Genomic DNA, 20,934 nt, shown 5'->3' on the forward strand with positions numbered 1-20,934 from the left:
AAACTCAAGACACTAACAAGCATGTGCCTAGCTCTTCTGGCGGAAAGAATGGGGGAAGGCCTTGGGAAGGAGATACAGTCAGGTACAGTAGAAAGCTGACCACTAAATCTGCAATTCTCCTGATTGTGCCAAATTCAAAATGAGGTTAAACTTACTTGAACAGTCAGGTTAACTATGTAATGTACATCAGTGAAATACAAAATGGCAGTATGTTTAAAATGTGTGTTAATGTGCAATAATGCAAAGGTTTTAGAATTACTTTAAGAAAGTAGAGAAACAATTTAAAATGTGTTATTACAAGCAGATATGAAATGCATTATGGGTAGCCATGCCTAACGGTAGACAGTCGTTTTCCTTCAACTCTTTGCGCTTACCTTCTTTTAAAGGAGTATGTATGCTGTGGGATTTTTAACTTACATAAGCTGCACGCTGAGTGACTGCTGCAAATCTATCAAAGCTGTCCATATAGACTTCTTGTTTTCCAGCTCTGTCCTTGCACTCAAGATAGGACTGCAATGCTATGAGAAATTCATACGGCCAGTGCCCTGTGACAAAGCCAACTAACAACCAGGTGATGGAAGGAATGCTTGAATTAACCTCAGCCACTGGTTAATCGCTAGGGACCACAGTCCAGTCCATCGTTTTTTGCCCACTCTAGACAGAGACCTATCAGATGCAAGCAGTCTTGGTCTTTCTCCAATAGGAACACGCAGCCTGAAGTGCCCGGCCAGGTCCCCTCCAGACAGAACACAGGCACTCCCAGACTGGTCTGGCCTCAACAAAACCCTACATAAACAGGTCCTCTGCATATTCAGAAAATCCAAATATTCCGTCACAAAAGTGATGGATATCCCGTCTGCCAAAACATACATCCCATAGGATATAATGGGATTTATATTTCGGCAGATGTGATATCCGTTACCGTTGTGATGGAGTAACCCATTCGCCGAGATCTAATTCAGGCCCTTATTTAGGTGTCTAATGGGCCTCACATGATAAAATGAAAGTAATAAATAATAAATAAAAAACAAACATGACTATCTACATACATTGAGAGGTCTTTGTCCATCCCTCTTCGTACATTGCTCTGTTCAATTACATTTTACTTCCACTCACCACAGCATACAGCATAGGACAAGGAGTCAGCCAATTTAAGCCAATGGCAGTCTTACACTGAGTGACGATTTTTTTCATATCGTATGTACACATACTCTGCAGTGTCTGGGCTTTGCCAAAGTATTTTTCTTTACATTCTTCATCAATTAATCCTTGTGAGTTTGAACTATGTTTCCAGGCTACAGTACTGCAAAGCATAAGAATTACATTTCGTGTGAGGAGCATTAAAACTAAAAAGATTTTCTATACCCGTTTAAAGTACTCCTACCCACTCGAAAGCACCGACACTGTTCTAAAAAAAAGCATATGCAATGTGTTATTTTATTTTTTAATTAAGACTTTTTATTGCAAAGGTGACTGCCACGTTTAGAAAGCTGCATATTATATTTTTTCTTTCTTACTTTTTTATTTTTGGGGCATACACTTAAAATAAAAAAAATAACCATGACCCAGCTTACTAAGGCAGAGTCATTGGCTGTGTTAATGCATGTAAGGTGGTTACAGGCTGAGTGGGTCTGGACAAAGAAGCTGCTTATTATTTGACCACCTAGATAGAAAATATGGTCCTGTTTTGTGTGCGTCTGTAATCTTTCTTGCCATGTGTTAACCTCTTGAAAGTTCCCATTAAGTTGTATGCCGCTAATGTGGCCAAGGTAAAAAGGTTTATCTTGTTTTATTGCAGAGGCTGGAATTGTAAAGGGAGGTTTAGTTGCTGTGAGGAGTTGGTCTGACGTCAGAGTGCTGCACTGTGATAAAACCGTTGGTGTAGAGCCGCGCTAGGATTAGTTGAAGGTGTCGCAAAAAGCTGCGCAGTGATTGGAAGCTAGAACGATAATAGGGAAGTGTATTTCTCTGGAGATACGAAAGGGCTAATTGTAAAGGACATTAAAGAAAAATATTTGATTGGAAAAACATGAAAATCCTAAAGAGTTTAAAAACATTGACGCATGGAGATGTGCCTGTACCCAATAGAGTGGTAGTACCAGTAGCACTTGAAGGCACACCTGCTCTGTGCACGTCTTGAGAGAAAGGATATCCTACATGTACTCAGTTAGAAAATTGGATGAAATATACTGAAAAAGATGGACCTTTAGCGTTCCTTCAATATGGTACTTTAATGTACGAATTCTTGAAAATTTAAGGAGACAAAGGAATGATATTAAGCCATCACCTAAACCTTTGCAATTCGTAGCCCCTGAAGAATATGAACATTAGGCTTGTGAAAAAGAATAATATCTGGGTCAATATAAAAATACTTTAAATAGGCAAGTAGAGGCTAAGTGGGATTCACAATGAAAAATGTGGAGAAGAGATATTGCAGGGATCATGAATACATCCTGTATTAGTTGCAGAAAAGAATGAGGAAGAAAAATGCAAAGAAAAGAAGAAACATCAAGAGAACCCTCAAGGTCTCACATTAACAGAAGAGAGTGGTGATTAGGCAGACAATGAGTTTCTAAGTGAATTATTAATGCACCAACCCCCACCACACAATGAAGAACAGTTACAGACAGAGTCTACCCAACTTGTGGGAATTCAGCCAGATTCACCTGCATTGCCAAATATTTTAAATTCTGTAAATCCTTTTTCGATTGAAGAGCAAACTCCCAAGCGAGTAGGGTTTAATGACCCCATAATATCTCATGCTCCAGATGCTCTTTCAATTCCAGTAACTATAGGTCCTGTAGTTCCTTTATATCAAACAGGCAAGAGAGGACAGCAAATCCATACGTAAACCGTTCCCACTGGATTGGGAGGAGTAAATACTGTAACCCAGGAACTGAATAAGGGTCAAATACATTTCAGTTTAGCATTTCCAAATGAGGGTATCTAGCAACAACGGAATGAGTCAGGAGTTACAGAAAGGACCATTCAGACTCCTGTACCACCTAACCAAGAATGATCAAACCCATTATCCAATACTGCAGAGAAAATAGAGGACCACAGGCTATGACAAATAAAGTCTTACAAATGGGAACTCGAGGTTCTGAAACTCATGTCACTTCACAAATGGAGGGAGCCAGTGGCGGATCCCAAGATTGTGTATTAAATCTGGCGGTAGGTCCTATGTCACATGAACGTGATGATCGGATTAATGATACAACTCCTTCCACCTATGAAAAGAGTGCAGCAAAAAGGGTGATTTCAAACACAGGAAATTTAAATGAAAATACACTTGATGTAGGTAAACTTAAGGTGGAATTGGAAGAAATGGTCTTCGGAACAATTCGTCCAGGAAAAATTTCTAATTACCGTGACAACTAATTATGGTTCACATGTAAGGATATCACCTGGAGAGCTAGAACTACATATGAGAAATTTGCTGAGGTGGCATAAAGTAGTAGGGTGGACATACAAAAGTCAAAGGCATTACAAAAAACTGTTCGATTGGATTTTTGTGACAAGGATCTAGAGAATCTAGATCCATCATGTAAAACACTACAGATTAAATATTACTGTCAACACTTAGGAAATGGGATGAGTTGATAAGATGGGAAGATAGATGGCCTAAAAAGAGTCAAACGAAAGGGATAACCAAGCCCATGTATCCAATGTTTAGGGAAACCGGAAATACAGAAACCAAAATGAGAGAAGTGCCAGGAGTATGGTATGTTCATGTTCCTTGGACTAGACCTGACATATTGCCCTTTACAAAGGATTCCCAAAGTTATGAAAGAAACCAGTTGAATGGTAGACAAGTTGAGCGATTTGTGAAGGTCTCTGAGGTTTCGTTGAAGGATTTAGCTGCTTTGTTCGAAATTGCGGTTCCAAGTGATTTATGGACTGAGTGTAAAATTGCAGTAGATTGGTAAGAGACAGAACCTGAGAGAGATTTGAGAACTGGTGCATCACCTCAAGTAATGAGAAAATACAATCAAGTCATTACTTACTTAATGGGGGAAATTTCTCCAAAGGAAACTGACTGGGTAATAATTGACAAGACACCACAAGATTTGAAAGAGACAGTGAATGCATGTTACGAGAGACTTCTGCAGGCATTCAAGCAATATAGTGAAATCGAGAATGTAACAGGTAAAGATATTGGACAATTTGACTATGCCACAAACCCCTATGCCTCAAGTGCAGAAGTAGAACGTGAACATGGGATTTCATACAAATGATCAAATTGATAAAAATTCACAGGTAATCCCACAGTCCCTAGTTCAGATTGAGGACAGCGATTCTGATTTTTCCCAATGACGGTGCCTGAGGGGGGAGGAGGAATGCGTGCTTGGCACACCCTTACAGGTAGATTAGAGCATTGTTTATGTGGATGTCAAGCTAAATGGAACACCTATTTTGTTTCTTGTCAACACTGGTGCTATCTGTTCCACTGTGAGAACAGCAGAAGTTCCAAACCTACCCCTCTCACAAGGAAGAATCCAAGTTGTAAGAGTTTCTAACGATTAACCTCAACACCTGTAACTGAACATGTTAAAGTATAAATTGAATCATTGAGGATCTACACACATTTGTGATATGTGATTCCAGCCCAGTGAACCTTTTGGGTTAAGACCTATTGTGCAAATTGAAATGCTCGATCTATTGTCCTCCAAAAGGAAAATAACTCCATACCAGTGAAAAGGCTATTGTATTCAAAATATCAAAACAAAAGATGGAAATCGAGGGGCTAATTCCTTTATTAACAAGTAATTATTTACCCCTAGAATTGAGAGACAGATCCCAGAGGTATGGGATTTGACAGGAAAGGATATTGGGCTGGTCAAAGGAGTGGTTCAAAAAAGAATCACTTTGAAACCAAATGCAGAATTTCCTCAAACTCCACCATATAATCGGAGTCCTGAGACCATTGCAGGTATAACACCTTTGATTGAGTCATTGACAGAACAGGGAATTCTGAGGGAAATCATGGGAAGCCCATGTAATTCACCAATTATGGGAATTTTAGAAAACAAACGAAAAGTATCGAATCGTGCAGGATTTGTGCAAAATTAATCAGATTGTGAAACCACGCTGCCCAATTATGCCAAATCCAGCTGTGATACTATATCAGATTCCATGCGTAGCGGTGTGGTTTTATGTCACTGATTTGTGTCAAGCCTTCTTTTCTATCCCTTTGCACCCTGATAGACAATTTTTATTTGCTTTCCGGTTCGGATAATGTATCTTGGCATGGTGCAGAGTTCAACAAGGGTATACAGAGAGGCCTTCCATTTTCAATCAAAAATTGAAAAGGAATTTGGAATCACTGGTAATGCCAAACCACTCCGTTCCGGTACAGTACATTGACAACTTATTAGTAACGTCAGGTCCTCAGGATACTTGCATATGTAACACTATTGAATTACTGAATCATCTGGTAGTGAGTGGGCATAAGGTGTGACCAGCAAAGGTACAGTTTGGCAGAAGGGAGGTCCTTACCTAGGACATCACATTGAGTAAGGGGTCAGAAAGGTGTCAGAGGATTGAATTTGTGCCATTTCGCAGATTAATCCACCACGCACACAAAAGGAGGTTTACATGTTTCTGTGAATGGTTGGTTATTGCCGCCAGTGGATCAAAAGATTCCCAGTGACAGCTGAGCCCCTTCATAGGATTACGCACAAGGATGTGTAAATTCCAGTTCCATGGAGTGATGAATCCATGCGCTCTTTATACAAACTGCCAGAGAGATTGTGACTAGCTCCAGCATTGGGAATGCTCAATTTTAACAACAGTTTCACTCTATTCTGCAGTGAACGAAGGTTGTGCATTGGTAGTTTTAATGCAGATGTATGGAACTGTGCGCAGACCTGTTGCATATTTCTCAGCTACATTAGATTCTGTAGCTACAGCCTTGCCTGGATGTTTAAAGAAAGTTGCTGCCACATTTGTAAGTTTGGAACAGGGTGTGAGCATTGTGATGGGTCACTCACTGAAAGTGCATGTACCACTCTCTGTTGAGATTTTGCTTACTCGTCTTAGAACGCAACATCTCATAAGTAGCTGGTTAACCAAGTCTGACCAAGTGATATTGGGAGCTGAGAAGAGGTACAAGTCTAAATCCGGCTACATTGATGCCCTTACCAGAAAATTATATTTTAATTGATAAAGCGGATTATAATTGTTTAGATGTGACCGAGTTGTGCACAAAGCCCCGTCCGGATATTTTGGATGTTCCATTGCCTGAGTCAGATCATGTGCTGTTTGTGGATGGATCATGCTTCAGATATGCTGGAGGAAATTTGAGAGCTGTGTATGCCATCTGTACGGTTGTGGGAGTGGTGGCAGCATCGTGGTTGCAAGGAGTGTATTTAGCTCAGGTAGTAGAGCGAATTGCATTCCCCAGGGATTGCAGCATTACTGAACAATTGAGAGTTACCATCTTCATGGACAGCCAATATGTATTTGAGGTTGTCCATGAATTTGGACAGTTGTGGTCTCAACGTGGGTTCATGGCCTCTCCGGGTGCAACGATCCAAAAGGGAGAGAGCGTGAAAAACGTACTACTATCATTACAATTGCCAGCCCATATTGCAATGGTAAAGTGCCCAGCCCATCGACAAGGAAACTATTATGTGACAGTCAGAAACCGTTATGTGGATGAGACAACGCGATATTGCTCCCTAAATTCGTACATCTTCAATGGGGATGCATTAAAAGAACAATCTGATGTCACAGCATGCAGGCTGATGTTTTCAGTTGTGGAGACATGGGAGGAAATAAAAGCATTGCAAAAGCAGTAAGGCAGGGGTGGATCAAAGCAGGTTGCATACAAACAGGAGGATGAGATGTGGGTGTACACAGATGGGAGGCCAGTCTTACCTCATAGTTTGTTATCACCAATGGAAAAAACTACCATGGACCTGCACATGTTGGTAGAGTTGCTATGATGCGTCTTTTTCTACAGATATGGTTTGATTCCTGAATCCAAGCTGTTGCAGAGGTGTTGTGCTAGAGGTGTGTGATTTTTTCAACAACTAAATATGGGAAAGAAAACACTAGTCACAATGAGTCATGTATGGAGCTCTGGAGGACCATTTAATAGGATGACACTTGATTTCATCGAGATGCCCCCTTGCCATGGACTAACCTATGTTTTAGTTATTGAGAGTCTGTTCTCTTGTTAGGTGGAAACCTATCCAACCAGGCGTACTGACAGTCTAACAGTAGCTAAATTCCTCCTTGGAGAGCTTCCACTGCGGTTTGGATTTTCGACCTCTTTGGAATCAGATAGAGGGACACACTTCAAAGGTGAAGTGATACAAATGCTTTGTGCAGCACTACAAATTGAGCAGAAGTTACACTGTGCATAACGACCAGAGGCGTCCGGAGTAGTCGATCCACATCTCAGAAATGGCCTTATGCTTTACCCTTGGTGTTGATGAGTTTGAGAGGTATCCCAGACAGAAGAACTGGACTGTACCCACATGAAATCATAGTGGGGAGGGCTATGAGACAGCCTAAATACCCAGCCAATCAGATTGTCAATATAACCGATGATATGGTACTCGATTACTGTAAAGGATTGGCTGATGCAGTCTGTTCTGTGTCTCTGAGGGTTGGGGAAACTGCCAATTCACCATACCAAGAGCATTGCCATGACCCGTGTCCCGGTCTAGTTTAGTCAAGAAGCATGTACGCCAATCGTGTTTGGAGCCTCATTGGCGTGGTCACATTAAGGGATTCTTGTTGCCACAACTGCTGTCTGTCAAATGTGGAGGTCTGCCTAACTGAGTGCATGCTGCCCATACTCGCAGAGTTCCATGTCCCCTTGAAAATGCAGTACCTGTAGTGGATGTTCCAGTGAGAGGTCCAACTCAGGTCAGTCACATAGTAGAAGGGGTGTAAGCTACTGGGTCTCGAAGAACTGGTTCGGGAGAGTAAGTCCCTGTATGGGGAAATGGTCCTGTCTAGGCCAAGTATTGATCCAGCTGTTGTGAACAGTGCAAGTGAAAAGCCCCCACTGTGATCAAAGTCTCTAGTCAATCTGAACAAAGCAACACAGATGATGATGGGAAATCGAAATGAGAAAATCGAAAAGAGCTAAAGTACCAAGTTGGAGATATGCTGCACCAGAGTGCACTTATTTGACAGCAGCAAATGACTGTGAGAAAACATATCAAGCTTTTTGCTTCAAGAATCTAAACTTACAAAACCACCTTGAGGAACTGTTGTGATAAGGGACATTTTGCAAGTCAGAAACACAAAAGAAACACGACCTATGAATTACTGAGGAGACAAATATACACCGGGTTATGCCGGAAAATTGAAACTTATGAACTATAACAGCGGACAAAAAGAGAAATTTAGTTCCAAGAAGGCTAAGGAAAATACTTCCTACAAAATCCTACCTTATAAAGCATTCTCAAAATTCGACGAAAAATATGAGTTCCCTTTTTAGAGAGAGATGGGAGATCCAAACTTTAGCAGTTTTTTCTATAATTCTTGTATTGTTACTTATTGTTCTAAACCTTTTTCATCATGTCTACGTGAAGCATGGAATTAACCTTACCCTGGTTACTAAACCACTGGAAGAAAAGATTGATGAAATCGTAAAATAATGATTTAACTGATAAGACTTTGCACCATGATCAATCTATTAATGACTTTTCTTTAAATGTCTTTACTAAACTTCTCTATGAGTATGTAGACACTATGGATGCTAAAGATTGCTATGTATGCATGCAACTATATACCCCAGTATCAGAGGGAGTGACCTACCATTACTTACCTCTTACTTATGGCAATTATCGTAGTGTACTAACCAGTTTATTCTATTGAAAAGAGCAATTTCAATATTATTACTCAAATTATGATTAGATCTTTCAGGAAAAATATGAATATTGTACCAGATACACGAACGTCTGAAATAATGGGTGAGTCCTTTCAACCTACACACTGTATAGATACAGTACATGAGCATAGACATAAGTTAACTTGCTCTTTACATAATTTAGAAAAGGATTTTATAAATTCAGTTGAAGATAGAAGTGGGGAAATAAAGAAAAAGACTGAAACACATTAAAAAATCCCATCTTGGGCAAACTGGGAGGGTGAAATTAAAAAGGGTGATGCACATTCTGCTGTGGCTCTGGATTTGCAACACAAAGGGAACCGATGCATATTGAGATGCAACTGACTTTAACGATAAATTTGTTGGTTTCAGTGAATGTGATAACACTTTCCAAATTGTGGGCGGTTCGGTTTTATATCATGGGGAATCTGATCCTGTTTTCCCGGGGGTGTACTATATTTGTGGGAGGAATTCCTATTCTGGATTGTCAAAACACTGGAACGGATACCGCTTTATGGAAATAGTATTTCCAAAAATGTATCATGTGGGTCCTTAACATCCCAATAGCCCTCTAATCCTATTGTGGTTAATAGGGATTTCACATTTCGTATCCAAGCTATCTTCTTGAAATAATCGAGTTTGCTTACTTCCATTAAAGCTGTGGCATATAGAACCAACTGAGGAGATGTCCTTATACGCAGCCAAAACAATAAAGGGCGTAGTTTGGATTTCTCTATATTAGGAACCAACACATTTAAACACATTCGTTTAAGAAGGGGAATAAGCGATGCTGACATAATTGGGGATATTTTTGGTGCAATAACACCATCAGAGTGATTTTAAATTCTCACAAAATTCGAAAACACTCTACTGTAGTTGATCGCATATCAAGTGATACAGCAGGAGGCTTCCTTGTCAATGATACTGAAATGGTTGCTATCAGATCAATCGTATTACAAAACAGACTTGCATTAGACGTCCTACTTGCATAAGAGGGTGGAGTCTGTTGCATGCTAAAAGTCCAACAATGCTGTACTTATATCTCTGACAAAAGTAAAGATTTGCGGGGATATATCAGCAACATTACTAAATTGGGAAAATATTTGACTGAATTGAAAGCTAATGGTGCATGGAAAAGTTTTGGAAAAGGATTTTCCTTTGTGGGAAAATGGTTTGCGACATCGGGAGGTAGTTTAGTGGGAAAATATTAACACCTATACTAACTATTGCCATACTAATAATAATAATGATTTTTAGATATTGCAAACGTTCAATATTTGAGAAAGAATCTAGGTGAATTTAGAGAAAGAAAGTAGTAATTGAACTAGAGAATAGACAATGTGGATACTATGATGAATTAAAAGAATTGGAGTAAACCAGGCTAACACTAATGAAGACATCTGCCTTATAAATATCCCATAGATAAAGATAAGAGTGTGCTGGCTCGTTTCTACAGCAAAGGGGGAATTGATAGAGCACAGATGTTATCTTTCATCTATGTCCAACAACTATACTCCGAAAATGATTGTGACATTAATTTACGATAATGACAAACGTGTGTCAGGTTATCAAGTTCAAGAAAAACACACACACGAAGCTCGATTTAGATACTGCATCATAAAAGCATGCAGAATGTAAGACAAAGGCTATTGATAACACTCAACAGTCAATAAATAAATGTGAAGTTTAACAATAATATTGTCATATGTCCGTATGCATAGATGAATATAGTAAACAAACGATAATATAGACATTTTTATATATTAAAACTGCTTTATTTTTTAGAAAATGGTTAACACTAGCATGTGTATTGTGAGCACGGACTTAGACCATAAAAGCAGAAGTTATATGAGTGACATTACAATTTGTGATGTGCAAAAGCGTATATTAAATGTGACTTTCAAATACTGAATAATGTATTCAGCTATAACGTGCGAAGAGACTTACAAATTATAATGTGAAACAGTGAAGTGTCCAGGGGTGTGGAATTTAATAAAATACCTACTTGTCCATGGGCAAGTTGTTTCATAAATCTTCTTGTCCTGTAACAAAATCCACTTGTCTCTCTGGTGCAATGTAGTGCAGCGACACATTATGGCAGCAATCTCATTATATAAGAGCTCTGATATAGCCTCTCTGATTATGCCAGGGCTCATACTATAGTAGTGTTTGAATACTTGCAATCCCCTTATGTTGCCACGTTTCCGCAGATCTACATACTGGGGCTGAAAATAGTGATAAACAATAGTTACAGGGTTAGAATGCTTTGAGTCTGTGCAAACCTCCTAACTTGCATGTTTTAAAGGTTTTCAAAAACTCTTCTCTAATCTTTTCCCATACAGAGAAATGTTGGAAATTCACTCTTGACAATGGCAGACGTAAACCCTTTTCCAGAGTTGGGAAAAACAGTGGTTGGAGGGAAAGTGAACTTGCAAACACTCAGATTTTCGCATGAGCAAATCTACACAGGCACATTTGCTCATGCTCAAATGCAGTTTACAAATATTTTCTAGGCGTACTATTTCTTTTCCTACTTCTGTAAATTCTTGGGAATTCATGAAAGCCATATAGCTTCACTTAATGCAAGGACATATACCATGGGTGCACTTTTGAGACTTTCTTTAATATTTGGGCCCCTTATTTGGACTGACGTTAACCATGACCTTTTGTGTTTATTAACATTTTGACTCTCTCTCTCTCTGTGTATAGGCTGGCTTCACTGTGTGTGATAGCATTCTGCTCTTTCACAAGGAGCTTATCGGCACATAAAATAGTTTTGTTCAGTGCCAGTAACTACTGTCGGCAGTGTGTAGTTTCAGAGATGTTTGTTATAATGGTGAGGTTCCAGCAGCTCCCACACCAATAAGGTTTTACAAAAACCATGCCAAAACAAGTCACATATTGACAAAACTAAAAAGCAGACAACCATTTTCAGACCTACAGGCTTTGCCAATGCTTGTTTATTTGTTTCCCATAATCTTATTGAAACTGATTACACTGTTTTTCCATCATGAATATTTTTGGGAAATACTAGCATGCATCAACATGTTACTAAATTATGCTGCAAAGAAATGGTAGCTGAAATTTTACAGTAGTTTAGAGAAATGGTTTTTTCCCTGCATTCATTTTTTATGAACATTTTATTTTGAAAGCAAAGAATCACCAATCTTGCTTTCAAGCTTCTGCAAATATTTGCATCAAATCAGAGAGCATTCTGGGAGCATTATACACAGCCTCATATTGCTAAACTTTGAAAATGTGTGTACACACTTTTATACTGGAACCACTGTCAGAAGTGCAGTCAGGGCTTACAACATTTACTTAGAGCGCGCAGCCTAATAATAAAGGCTTTCAATTAATGAACCATAAATACAAGTTTGAACAGCATTAACATATGGACACAAATATTACCTTAACTGCATACACTGCCCTTCCCTGATTCTAATGTGATACTGCAACTGGCAGCCAAAGGGTTTGTGCTGCAGGGGGGTTGGGCCTACTTGTCCCACTGACAAAATACACATGATAACATGTTGCGAGATTCATATTTCAGCATAAATTCATAGTGCTCAAGCTGTATTTCATAAAGGCCTCAAAACCTGCTTTCTTTCCTAATATGAACTTATGAACTGAATAGTCTGAAGACTATAGGAACCTTCGTAAAGTTTCTACTTGTGCTCTAACATTCAATAATTCTTTTCACATTATTAGCTTACTTGACTGGACTTGTAACAAAATGGCTACATCGAAGAGCACATGCTATGCTTGGGAAAGAACTGACAAAGGATGAGAACATGAAATCACCTACTTCCTAAATGACAGAGCCAATCATATGACTAAATACAGTGATCTCAAGGAAAATACAAAGTCATGGCTCACTAAATTCTTCCGGATTTGTATACTTTTACCTACTTCATTATCTCATCCTATCAAAACTGACCAATGGGACAGAGAGATCTGAAAAATGTGGTAATGTCCAGGGGTGTTATCCAGAAATCGATGTAGTATAATTGCCCAAAGTGTGGACAGAGGCGGTTCCTGTTTTTTGTTCCTGCTTTTCCTATTAGTCCATCTCCCCTCTACCCATCTTGCGGTACAGAGACTGACGATTTGGACTTCCAGAAACAATGCAAATTGAGATGGCAGACTGCGTTACCGGCTGATATCCTGCGTAGTGGAATCTTTTCAGCTGGAAGGGTTTCCACAACAACTGTGACATTCATGCTGCAGTGTGGACAGGGACAGACATTACTGTCCAAGAACTGGAACTGGTCATTGGAAAATTCACTGACTTCTATTAATAGGGTTAGTATAAGAAACAACTGATTTACCTATACATGTATTCTCTTAGGAAAAATCTCCCTCAGCTGAGGAAATTAGCACCCTTCATATTTGAATGTCACTAGCTTGTTAATGCTTATTAAATCTGCTCAAAATTTAAATCTAGATTGAATCCTAACCTTTTGGAACTAGATAAAATACAATTTGAGAAAAATACTCTGCCGATTCGGTTTCATTATTTGCTGTGGCCAATTTAATCTGAATTATGGCTAACTGATCTAGGGCAAAATTATCTGGGAAATTTCATCAGTGATAAATGAAGGATAATTATCTTATTACCAGTCCTCATATGATCATTGTTCACACCCTAAGTATCCTGGTCTCTTTCAGCACAGAGCAAGATCCATCGGAGGACCTAATACATTTTGTGTGGTAGCTGAGAAGAAACTAGACTATTAAAATAATTGATGAGGCCCAACATGTTTGCGCTACAACAGGCTCAAGATTCACATTTAGATGATCATGATTTGAGATTATTAAAACTAGGACAGGAGTCAACATAGAGTGGAAAGACAGGGTTAGAAAGGTTCCAGAAAGCACGAATATTGTATATTTGTGAGCTGAAGTAAGGAGCAAAGTTATCAGCAGGGGAAGAATAGATATAGGAGTGCGCTTAATTTTGAAGTGCATGTTCTCAACTTTAAATCATGGGCATGCTCGCTTAAATACTTGTGGTGAACAAAGACACCTGAAATAGCAACAGAAATGAGGGATTCCTCAATTCTGTGCAGGGTGGAGCCCAGCATTTACACGAAACACAAGATGAAATAGTCTAAATATTTAAAGAATGTATTCACTGAAAACGACTAATGAATAAAGTTGAAAAGCACTAGAAAGACACTGACTTACCTGCTGACAGAATGGTGTGCTGAATTCACCAGCATGAATGCAAGTAAACTCTGAATGCTGAAAACATGTACTAATTCTGGCAACTGTGAAGACAATAAATCTTCTAGGTACCAAAACTGTAATCGCATTAAACCATCAGCCATGCAAAGAGATATTCACATTCAAAGGAAGTCAAAATGAATCCATCATCACAAAACAAAGAAGGACTGTCACTTTTGAAGAGCAGTTTTGGAAAGGTTTAAAAATGCCATTATTAACCAACCTACGAAAGAACCCAGATATCGAGTCTCAGGCAAATTGTAAGCTGATCTCCAGCCTCCCCAGTTGTAGTGAAGGACGTAGAAAGAGCAGTAGCCCCTAGCAGTGACTTGCAATCCAGTTTCAGTCCTCACTGCATGGCTAAAAGCATCTCCAAAGGCCAGGGTGGAGCCTATGCCTTGCTCCTTTTCAAGCTCTCAGTAGATTGTGTTATCATATTCTACAAAATGTTTCTGAGTAGTCTCTCGGTGAATGGTAGGGAAAGTAGAACGGATTTGCAAAGGTTCTTGTAGTAGCCTCACAAATAAATAATTGGTCAAATCTTGCATATAGCTCTGCTAGCAAAGTCTTCTGTGCCCATTTATTTGATTAAACATTTATATTACGACTCTTCAGAGCATCCTCAATGATTACCAACTTAGTTACAACACGTATGTCAGCAGGACCGAGGTCGACATTGCTATATCAGAAGAAACAGGAGACTCAATTTAAGCAGCGGACTACCTCGATCATATCCATAGATGGATTTAGCTACATTCGCTATGCCTGAAGAGATCAGCGAACCAGATCATCCCAACTATGCTTAGTTTCTTTAGCCCCATCAACCCCAGCCCACCTTTGACCCATCACCAACACTCAACTAAAATTCATTAAAAACCGTTAGCTTGCCATCCACTACCAACATGTCATTCTGTCATTTTCAATCTTCCTCCAGATACTTTTGGACCTTTTTTAGCTGCCTCTCTGAAAGCATGCCTTTGCTCACTTTCGTACTTGCAATGGTTTTCTCGTGAATCAACTATTGTATCACCTCTATTAGCAGAACTCCAGCCAGACAAATAACTGTAGGAGTTAGAGGACCATGAGCCTCTGAAGAGGCCTGGCTTAGCTTACCACAAAAATGTGCCAGCAACAGACCACATTCTGCTCTGTGTAGATCACCTTCGGAGACCTTTACTTTCCTATGCTCCTGGCTAATTAAATATGTAGAGGACAGAAGTTTTTGCCTGTGAGCTAGCCTGCTTCAGCCAACTATAGATGGGTGTTGTGTGTGGATATTATGCATTGCTTACATCTGCTGCGCCACACATTTTACGTGAAAGACTACGCAAATCAAGAGAAATCTGGTGTAGAATATAACGCAGTGTATAATATAATCTGGTGTACAATATAATCTACAGAGAGTAACAGGTACACTTCCAAAAGTATCAAATAGGAAGCAACTTCTGTTCATAATGGTAAAAGCAGGTACGTGCTGAATTATTCTAATCTATGCAGCAGCCTTGTCAACATACTCAAAACAGCATCATTTGAACTACCCAAAAGATGGCAATGCTGCGTTTATTGTTTCTATTACAGAACCATGTAGCAAAACAGTTTGATGCATGGTCAAAATAATATCATAGATTACAAGTGCGCCAAAAGTACACTTAAAATTCACTATTTAGTACCATTTCCATAGAAATTGTTTGGGAGGGAATGCACATATTCCGTTTAACAACTGCTTCTTATGGTTCTTACTGGAAGATTTTGTGTATTAGCACCATTTGTTTAAGAGCTTAACTTTGTGTGTAAACTAACGGCCCAGGAGAATTCCTAAACTAAACATTATTTGCACAATACAATGCTTCCTGTGTTCTTCACGGTACAGGACCGGACCTCTTGCTGGCAGGTGTCTTTCTAGAACTGAAGGCTCAAGCAATAGACACTAATGGCAATGTTCTCAGTGTAAGTATAGTTAGGTCAGAGTATGCATAGGGAAGGTGTTTTTTGTATGGTTCTGTTTGCACTAAACTTTCTCAACTTTTTAATCTTAAAGCAAATTTTGTGCAGATCCGTACAGTGGAGAGCAAGAAAAAGGACCGGTCTTAAAAGTGCAATTTTTCCCACGTTTCTTTGCTCTTTCAAGAAGAAAAAAACACAGCTGAACAAAATTACACCGCAGTTGGAATGAAGGCAAACATGTACTCAAACAATGCACTTCGTTGGCCTGCTGTAAATCAGTAGTTTGAGAAATTAAGGCTTAAAAATGAGTTTCGGTTGAGTAAGAAGAGGTTAGTCTTTGGAGAAATCTACACCTCTAATTCCCGGCTCATCCACAGATTCACGAATCCATAGAGTTTTCACAGCTCCATTTAAACTATAAAGGCACTAAATTGTAGTAGGGAGCTTTTGATCCCTTCATGCACTTCGGATTTGTGAATACAGCTATGAGTACAAGAAACCTCTGCATTCTGATGGGCTGCCCCCCGCAGAAATATTTCTGTTGAGGCTGCCATTACTCAAAAATGGTGTACTGAGCACAGTGTTTTGAAAAAGAACAAGCATTTGCAATGCAATAGGTCTCACATTTACGAGAGTTTGAGCTATTGGCAATGCAATACCTTAAACTCTTGCAAATGCAAGACCTATTGCATTGCAAATATTTGATTGTTTGCTAGTGCCCATGCAGCACTTTCAAATTCATGGAGGCTGCTCCCCTTTCTTTAGACAAGCCGCATCTAAAGAAAGGGGCGTGGTCGACTTCAAAGTGAAACCACAGCAAGGGATGCTATGACAAAAAAAGCGTTACAACAAACAAATGATGGACGGAATGCTGACAATGCATACATTCTCCCCCAGTCAAGAGATCTGGGTTAAATCCATCGTTCTTTTGCCCACTACACCACCCCAGTTTAGACATGGCCATATGCAAATCAGTCTTGACCCTGTGCCTCATGGGAACAGTCCAGCCCGAACTGCCAAGCCATGTCTTCCCTGGACCGGAATCAAGCATCCTAGGACCGGTTTCTGGCTATCAGCCGTCATCAGCCAGGATAGCTTGACTCCAGTGGCGTAGTGAGCACGGGTCCCACGTCTGGGAATACCCATCCCACTTAGGGCGAAAAGCGTTACAACAAACAAATGATGGACGGAATGCTGACAATGCATACATTCTCCCCCAGTCAAGAGATCTGGGTTAAATCCATCGTTCTTTTGCCCACAAAAAAAGCATCCATTTGTCAAGTTGACAAACACTTTTTTTTTTGTAAAAGCACCCATGCCGCACTTTCACTTTTTCAGCGGCCAAGCACCTTTCCTTAGAAGCGGCTTTGCTAAAGAAAGGAGTGTGGCCTCCATGAATGTGAAAGCGCTGCATGGGTGCTAGTAAACAAAAACAAAAAACTAAAAAAAATAAGTAAGTGCAGCAACAATACTTAAAGCAGACCGCACTGCTAAAATAAATAAATAAATAAACGCGCCCTCTATAGTTAAAGCGGACCGCCATTAGTAAATAAAATAAAAGCGCGCGGCGTGCTGGGATGTAGTGGGTGCAGGGCTCAAGTCGGGGATACACGCAGGTACACTGTGGCCCCCCCACTCTTTTCACAGGGTGGACGCAGTCCCCCCCTACCAAGAACTTGGGCCCCACGGGGCATGGATGACAAAGGAAACCGTTTGTGTAAGTGTTATTGTCCTAACTGCAGTAATATGTAACAGCGTTCATTTGCCGTCCTGTGACTTTAAAACACAAATCGGCTAAGGAATATGTTAATCGCGCAGCATTCACAGCGATTCTTTGCTAACTAGAGCGGGTATTCGATTTAGCCGCAGGGCAGATACCTCTATTAATGCAGAGCCCCCAGCGTTCCCAGAGTCTTGCATGAGTAGTTCCTCAGTCCAGGTTATTACTTTGTATACAATGTCTTTATTTGCGCATTTTCTAATGGGATAAGTAGGGCCACAAGTTCCAGAATACAGAGTAAAAACTTGGACTGGACATAGGAAATGTGCGAGCTCTGCTTTTCAAGACGTCATGAGGTTATTTGCATATTGTCAGTCCCCCCCACTTCTTTTTATAGGACTTGTGCCCCGAGTGGGTGGAATAGGGGCAAATCATTAAACAAAATAGCGCTCACAGCCAAGATAAAGCAGACCTTGTAACAAGACAAGTAAAAGGTCAAGTCGTTATGGGAGGTAACAAATGCAGACAAGGCAGTACCACGGAGCGACTAACTAGCCTAACAACGACTTGGAAACCAGCGTTTATGAAGGACAATGACACAAGCCAATTAAAAAAAATTGGCGGAGCGTGGGCGGGGCTTCAAAGTCATACTCCAATACTGCATACCTAGCAGCAGGGCATGCACGACCTAAAAAAGGTCATCTGTTTACAGCAAAACAAATAGAACAGTGGCCTATCGCATACACATAAATACTCACTATGTACGTGTGCGCACCCGAGAATGCCTTTGCATTGCCCTTAATGGAAATACACAGAAGTAGCCCAGATGCCTAAAACAATATTATTTTAGTTAAAATATGATTTTTTTTATATAACTATAAAAAAAAAATATGTATGAAACAAGGGTGCAGGAAGGCACATTGGTGGTGAATGACTGTGGATGTCACTTCATTAAATTGCAGTGGGTATTGGAATGGTCATTATGCACCAGCTGATATCTTGACCCCTTGTCCAGCCATTATCCCCTCAACCGCCTCTTTATTTCCTGCAAAGAGTTGAGTGAATGAGCAAGGAGTAAAAATTGCAGAGAGTTAACCGGGCTTTGCATGCTCTCTGCTCTAGCTGTTGTCTTCATGGTCCCAGAGATCAGGATTGGCAAGGGGTGCAGTACCACTTACAAGTAAGAGCTGCTATCCGCTGCTACACATAAAAAACATCAATTGATCTGAAAGAGATGTTTGTATCTTGCATATCCCATGATGTAAGTAGAACTATTTAAACACGCCACTCCACCTTCAGTTGTGCATGAATCTTTGTTCCAAATCTAGTGGCAGCAACAGATGTTAATATTCACAACCACCTACTATAGCCTTAGAGTCTGCCATAGCAGGCTCTACCGGCCATTAAAGGCCCACGCCAGTATTAAAGCTAGGGCCTTTAACAAGGAAACACGCATTTAAAGGCCGGTAGAGCCTGCTATGGCGGGCTCCAAGACTATTAGAACATTCCGCCCCAGAGGGCAGAATGTTCTAATTTGTAAAACAATGGCCTCACAGAGCCCGAGGGGATTGAAATCCCCTCAGGCTCCGTGAGGCCATTACTTTAAACTGTCAGAGCTCCGGGCTTCTACCGTCCATTAAAAGCCTGGAGCACTCCATTGCTTTAAATGGGAGCTCCCAATATTCCGATGTTCTTATACTAGTTAAATCCCACTCTCCAAACACGACTACACTGCTCCCAGAATCGCTGCTGCGGTTAAAATCCTGGGGCAATAATGAAGAACTCAAACCATGATTCTAGCATCTGATGGTGCGGGATAATTTATTATTTTCAGGAAGGCCAGGGATGTTGGATAATCATTGTCATTTCATGGAACCTTTGACTGACTTGCAAAATGATCGAAAGTGCAATTGGTACGTGAAACAGACATCTATATGAGTTTGTTAGCCAAAGGATTTATTCATGAAACTGGGTTTAAATTCCAGGGAGCATTTATGTAAATAGCCTCTTGTCTGTGCAGCGCCTTTGCCCTTGCAAAAAAAAAAAAAAAAAAAAAACAGTTTGAAGTTGTAAATTAAAACCACCAAGTCTGTGTAACTTGTAGACTTTTGTTTTTAGTTGGAATGTCCCAAATCATTTCCCCCCAATTCCTGATCCGTTTTTCCTGCCTTTTTTCAGAAAGATGTTGCCAATTGCATTGTGGGCCGAGCAGTAAACTAATTATCATGTACAAATCCTTTTGTAATGCCTCTAATCCGATTAGTGGTAACAATAAAAGTAAACCAATTGTGCAGGTTTGAAAAAATGCCTTGGTTAAAGTAGAATGATCTGGGAGTGGCGTCTAGCCTTTCCAAGGCCCGTCGCCCAGAGGAGCTGGTGAATAGGGCCCCACTGGAGGCTGTGGGGAGAAGGGTTAGCTTCTTGACGACAGCCCTTCGTTCCCTTTCATTCCACCCCGCACTTCCACCCGGGCCTAAGAGAGCCCTAAACACTTAACTCACAGCCAAGCCCGACGTACCTTGACCCCACTTAACGGCTGAAATTCTGCCTTGCAGGTTGTGTAACGAGCATTTTAATGAAGCGGGTGACAATATTACAACGTGTGAAACGAGCCATACCAAGTGCAGGAAATTAACCAATGCTCGCGCGGGCAGCCCTCTAAAACACCCGGGAGTCCAATGTCTGGTCGTGAAAGGACCTTCACGAGTTTGTTAAGACACTTTCTCACCCGCTCCACGTCTGCAAAAGACACCAGGACAGCTGCCCCCTGAGGTCCATCGCTGAGGGACGTGTAATAATGTCTCTAGCTTTGTTCCCACTGCAGATGGAGCCAGACAGCATTGAAACGAGAGGGGGAGCAGGCGGTGAGCCCGCGAGTGGTGCGCGCGCGCCACAGCGAGCCATGTGGTTTCAATTATCACGCCCGTGTCTGGGCACGATAATTGAAACCACATGGCAGCGGTGCGCGTAATAGACACCAATAGGCCATGGGCGGAGCAATGCGCCCGCCTTTGGCCAATTGTGTGCTGTCTTTTATACAAAGACGCACGCAAAGGACAATAGAGTGGGCCAAAAGGAAAAGCACACGCACAAACGTGTGTGATTCCTAGGTCTGTTTTGAAACCCTCTACAAGAGGTCTCTCGATGCGCGAGCAGTGCTGCGCACTTTAACGCTAAGCACGAGACC

The 20,934-nt window shown here is 40.6% G+C and overlaps 1 protein-coding gene across 1 annotated transcript in view; it reads right to left on the reverse strand.

Moving 5' to 3' along the window:
* Nucleotides 1-20,934, reverse strand: part of MANEA (mannosidase endo-alpha) — a 234,456-nt gene that overhangs the window by 140,040 nt on the left and 73,482 nt on the right. The window lies entirely within an intron of this gene.

This window comes from Triturus cristatus, chromosome 6, assembly GCF_964204655.1.
Source record: "Triturus cristatus chromosome 6, aTriCri1.1, whole genome shotgun sequence".
NCBI lineage: Eukaryota > Metazoa > Chordata > Amphibia > Caudata > Salamandridae > Triturus > Triturus cristatus.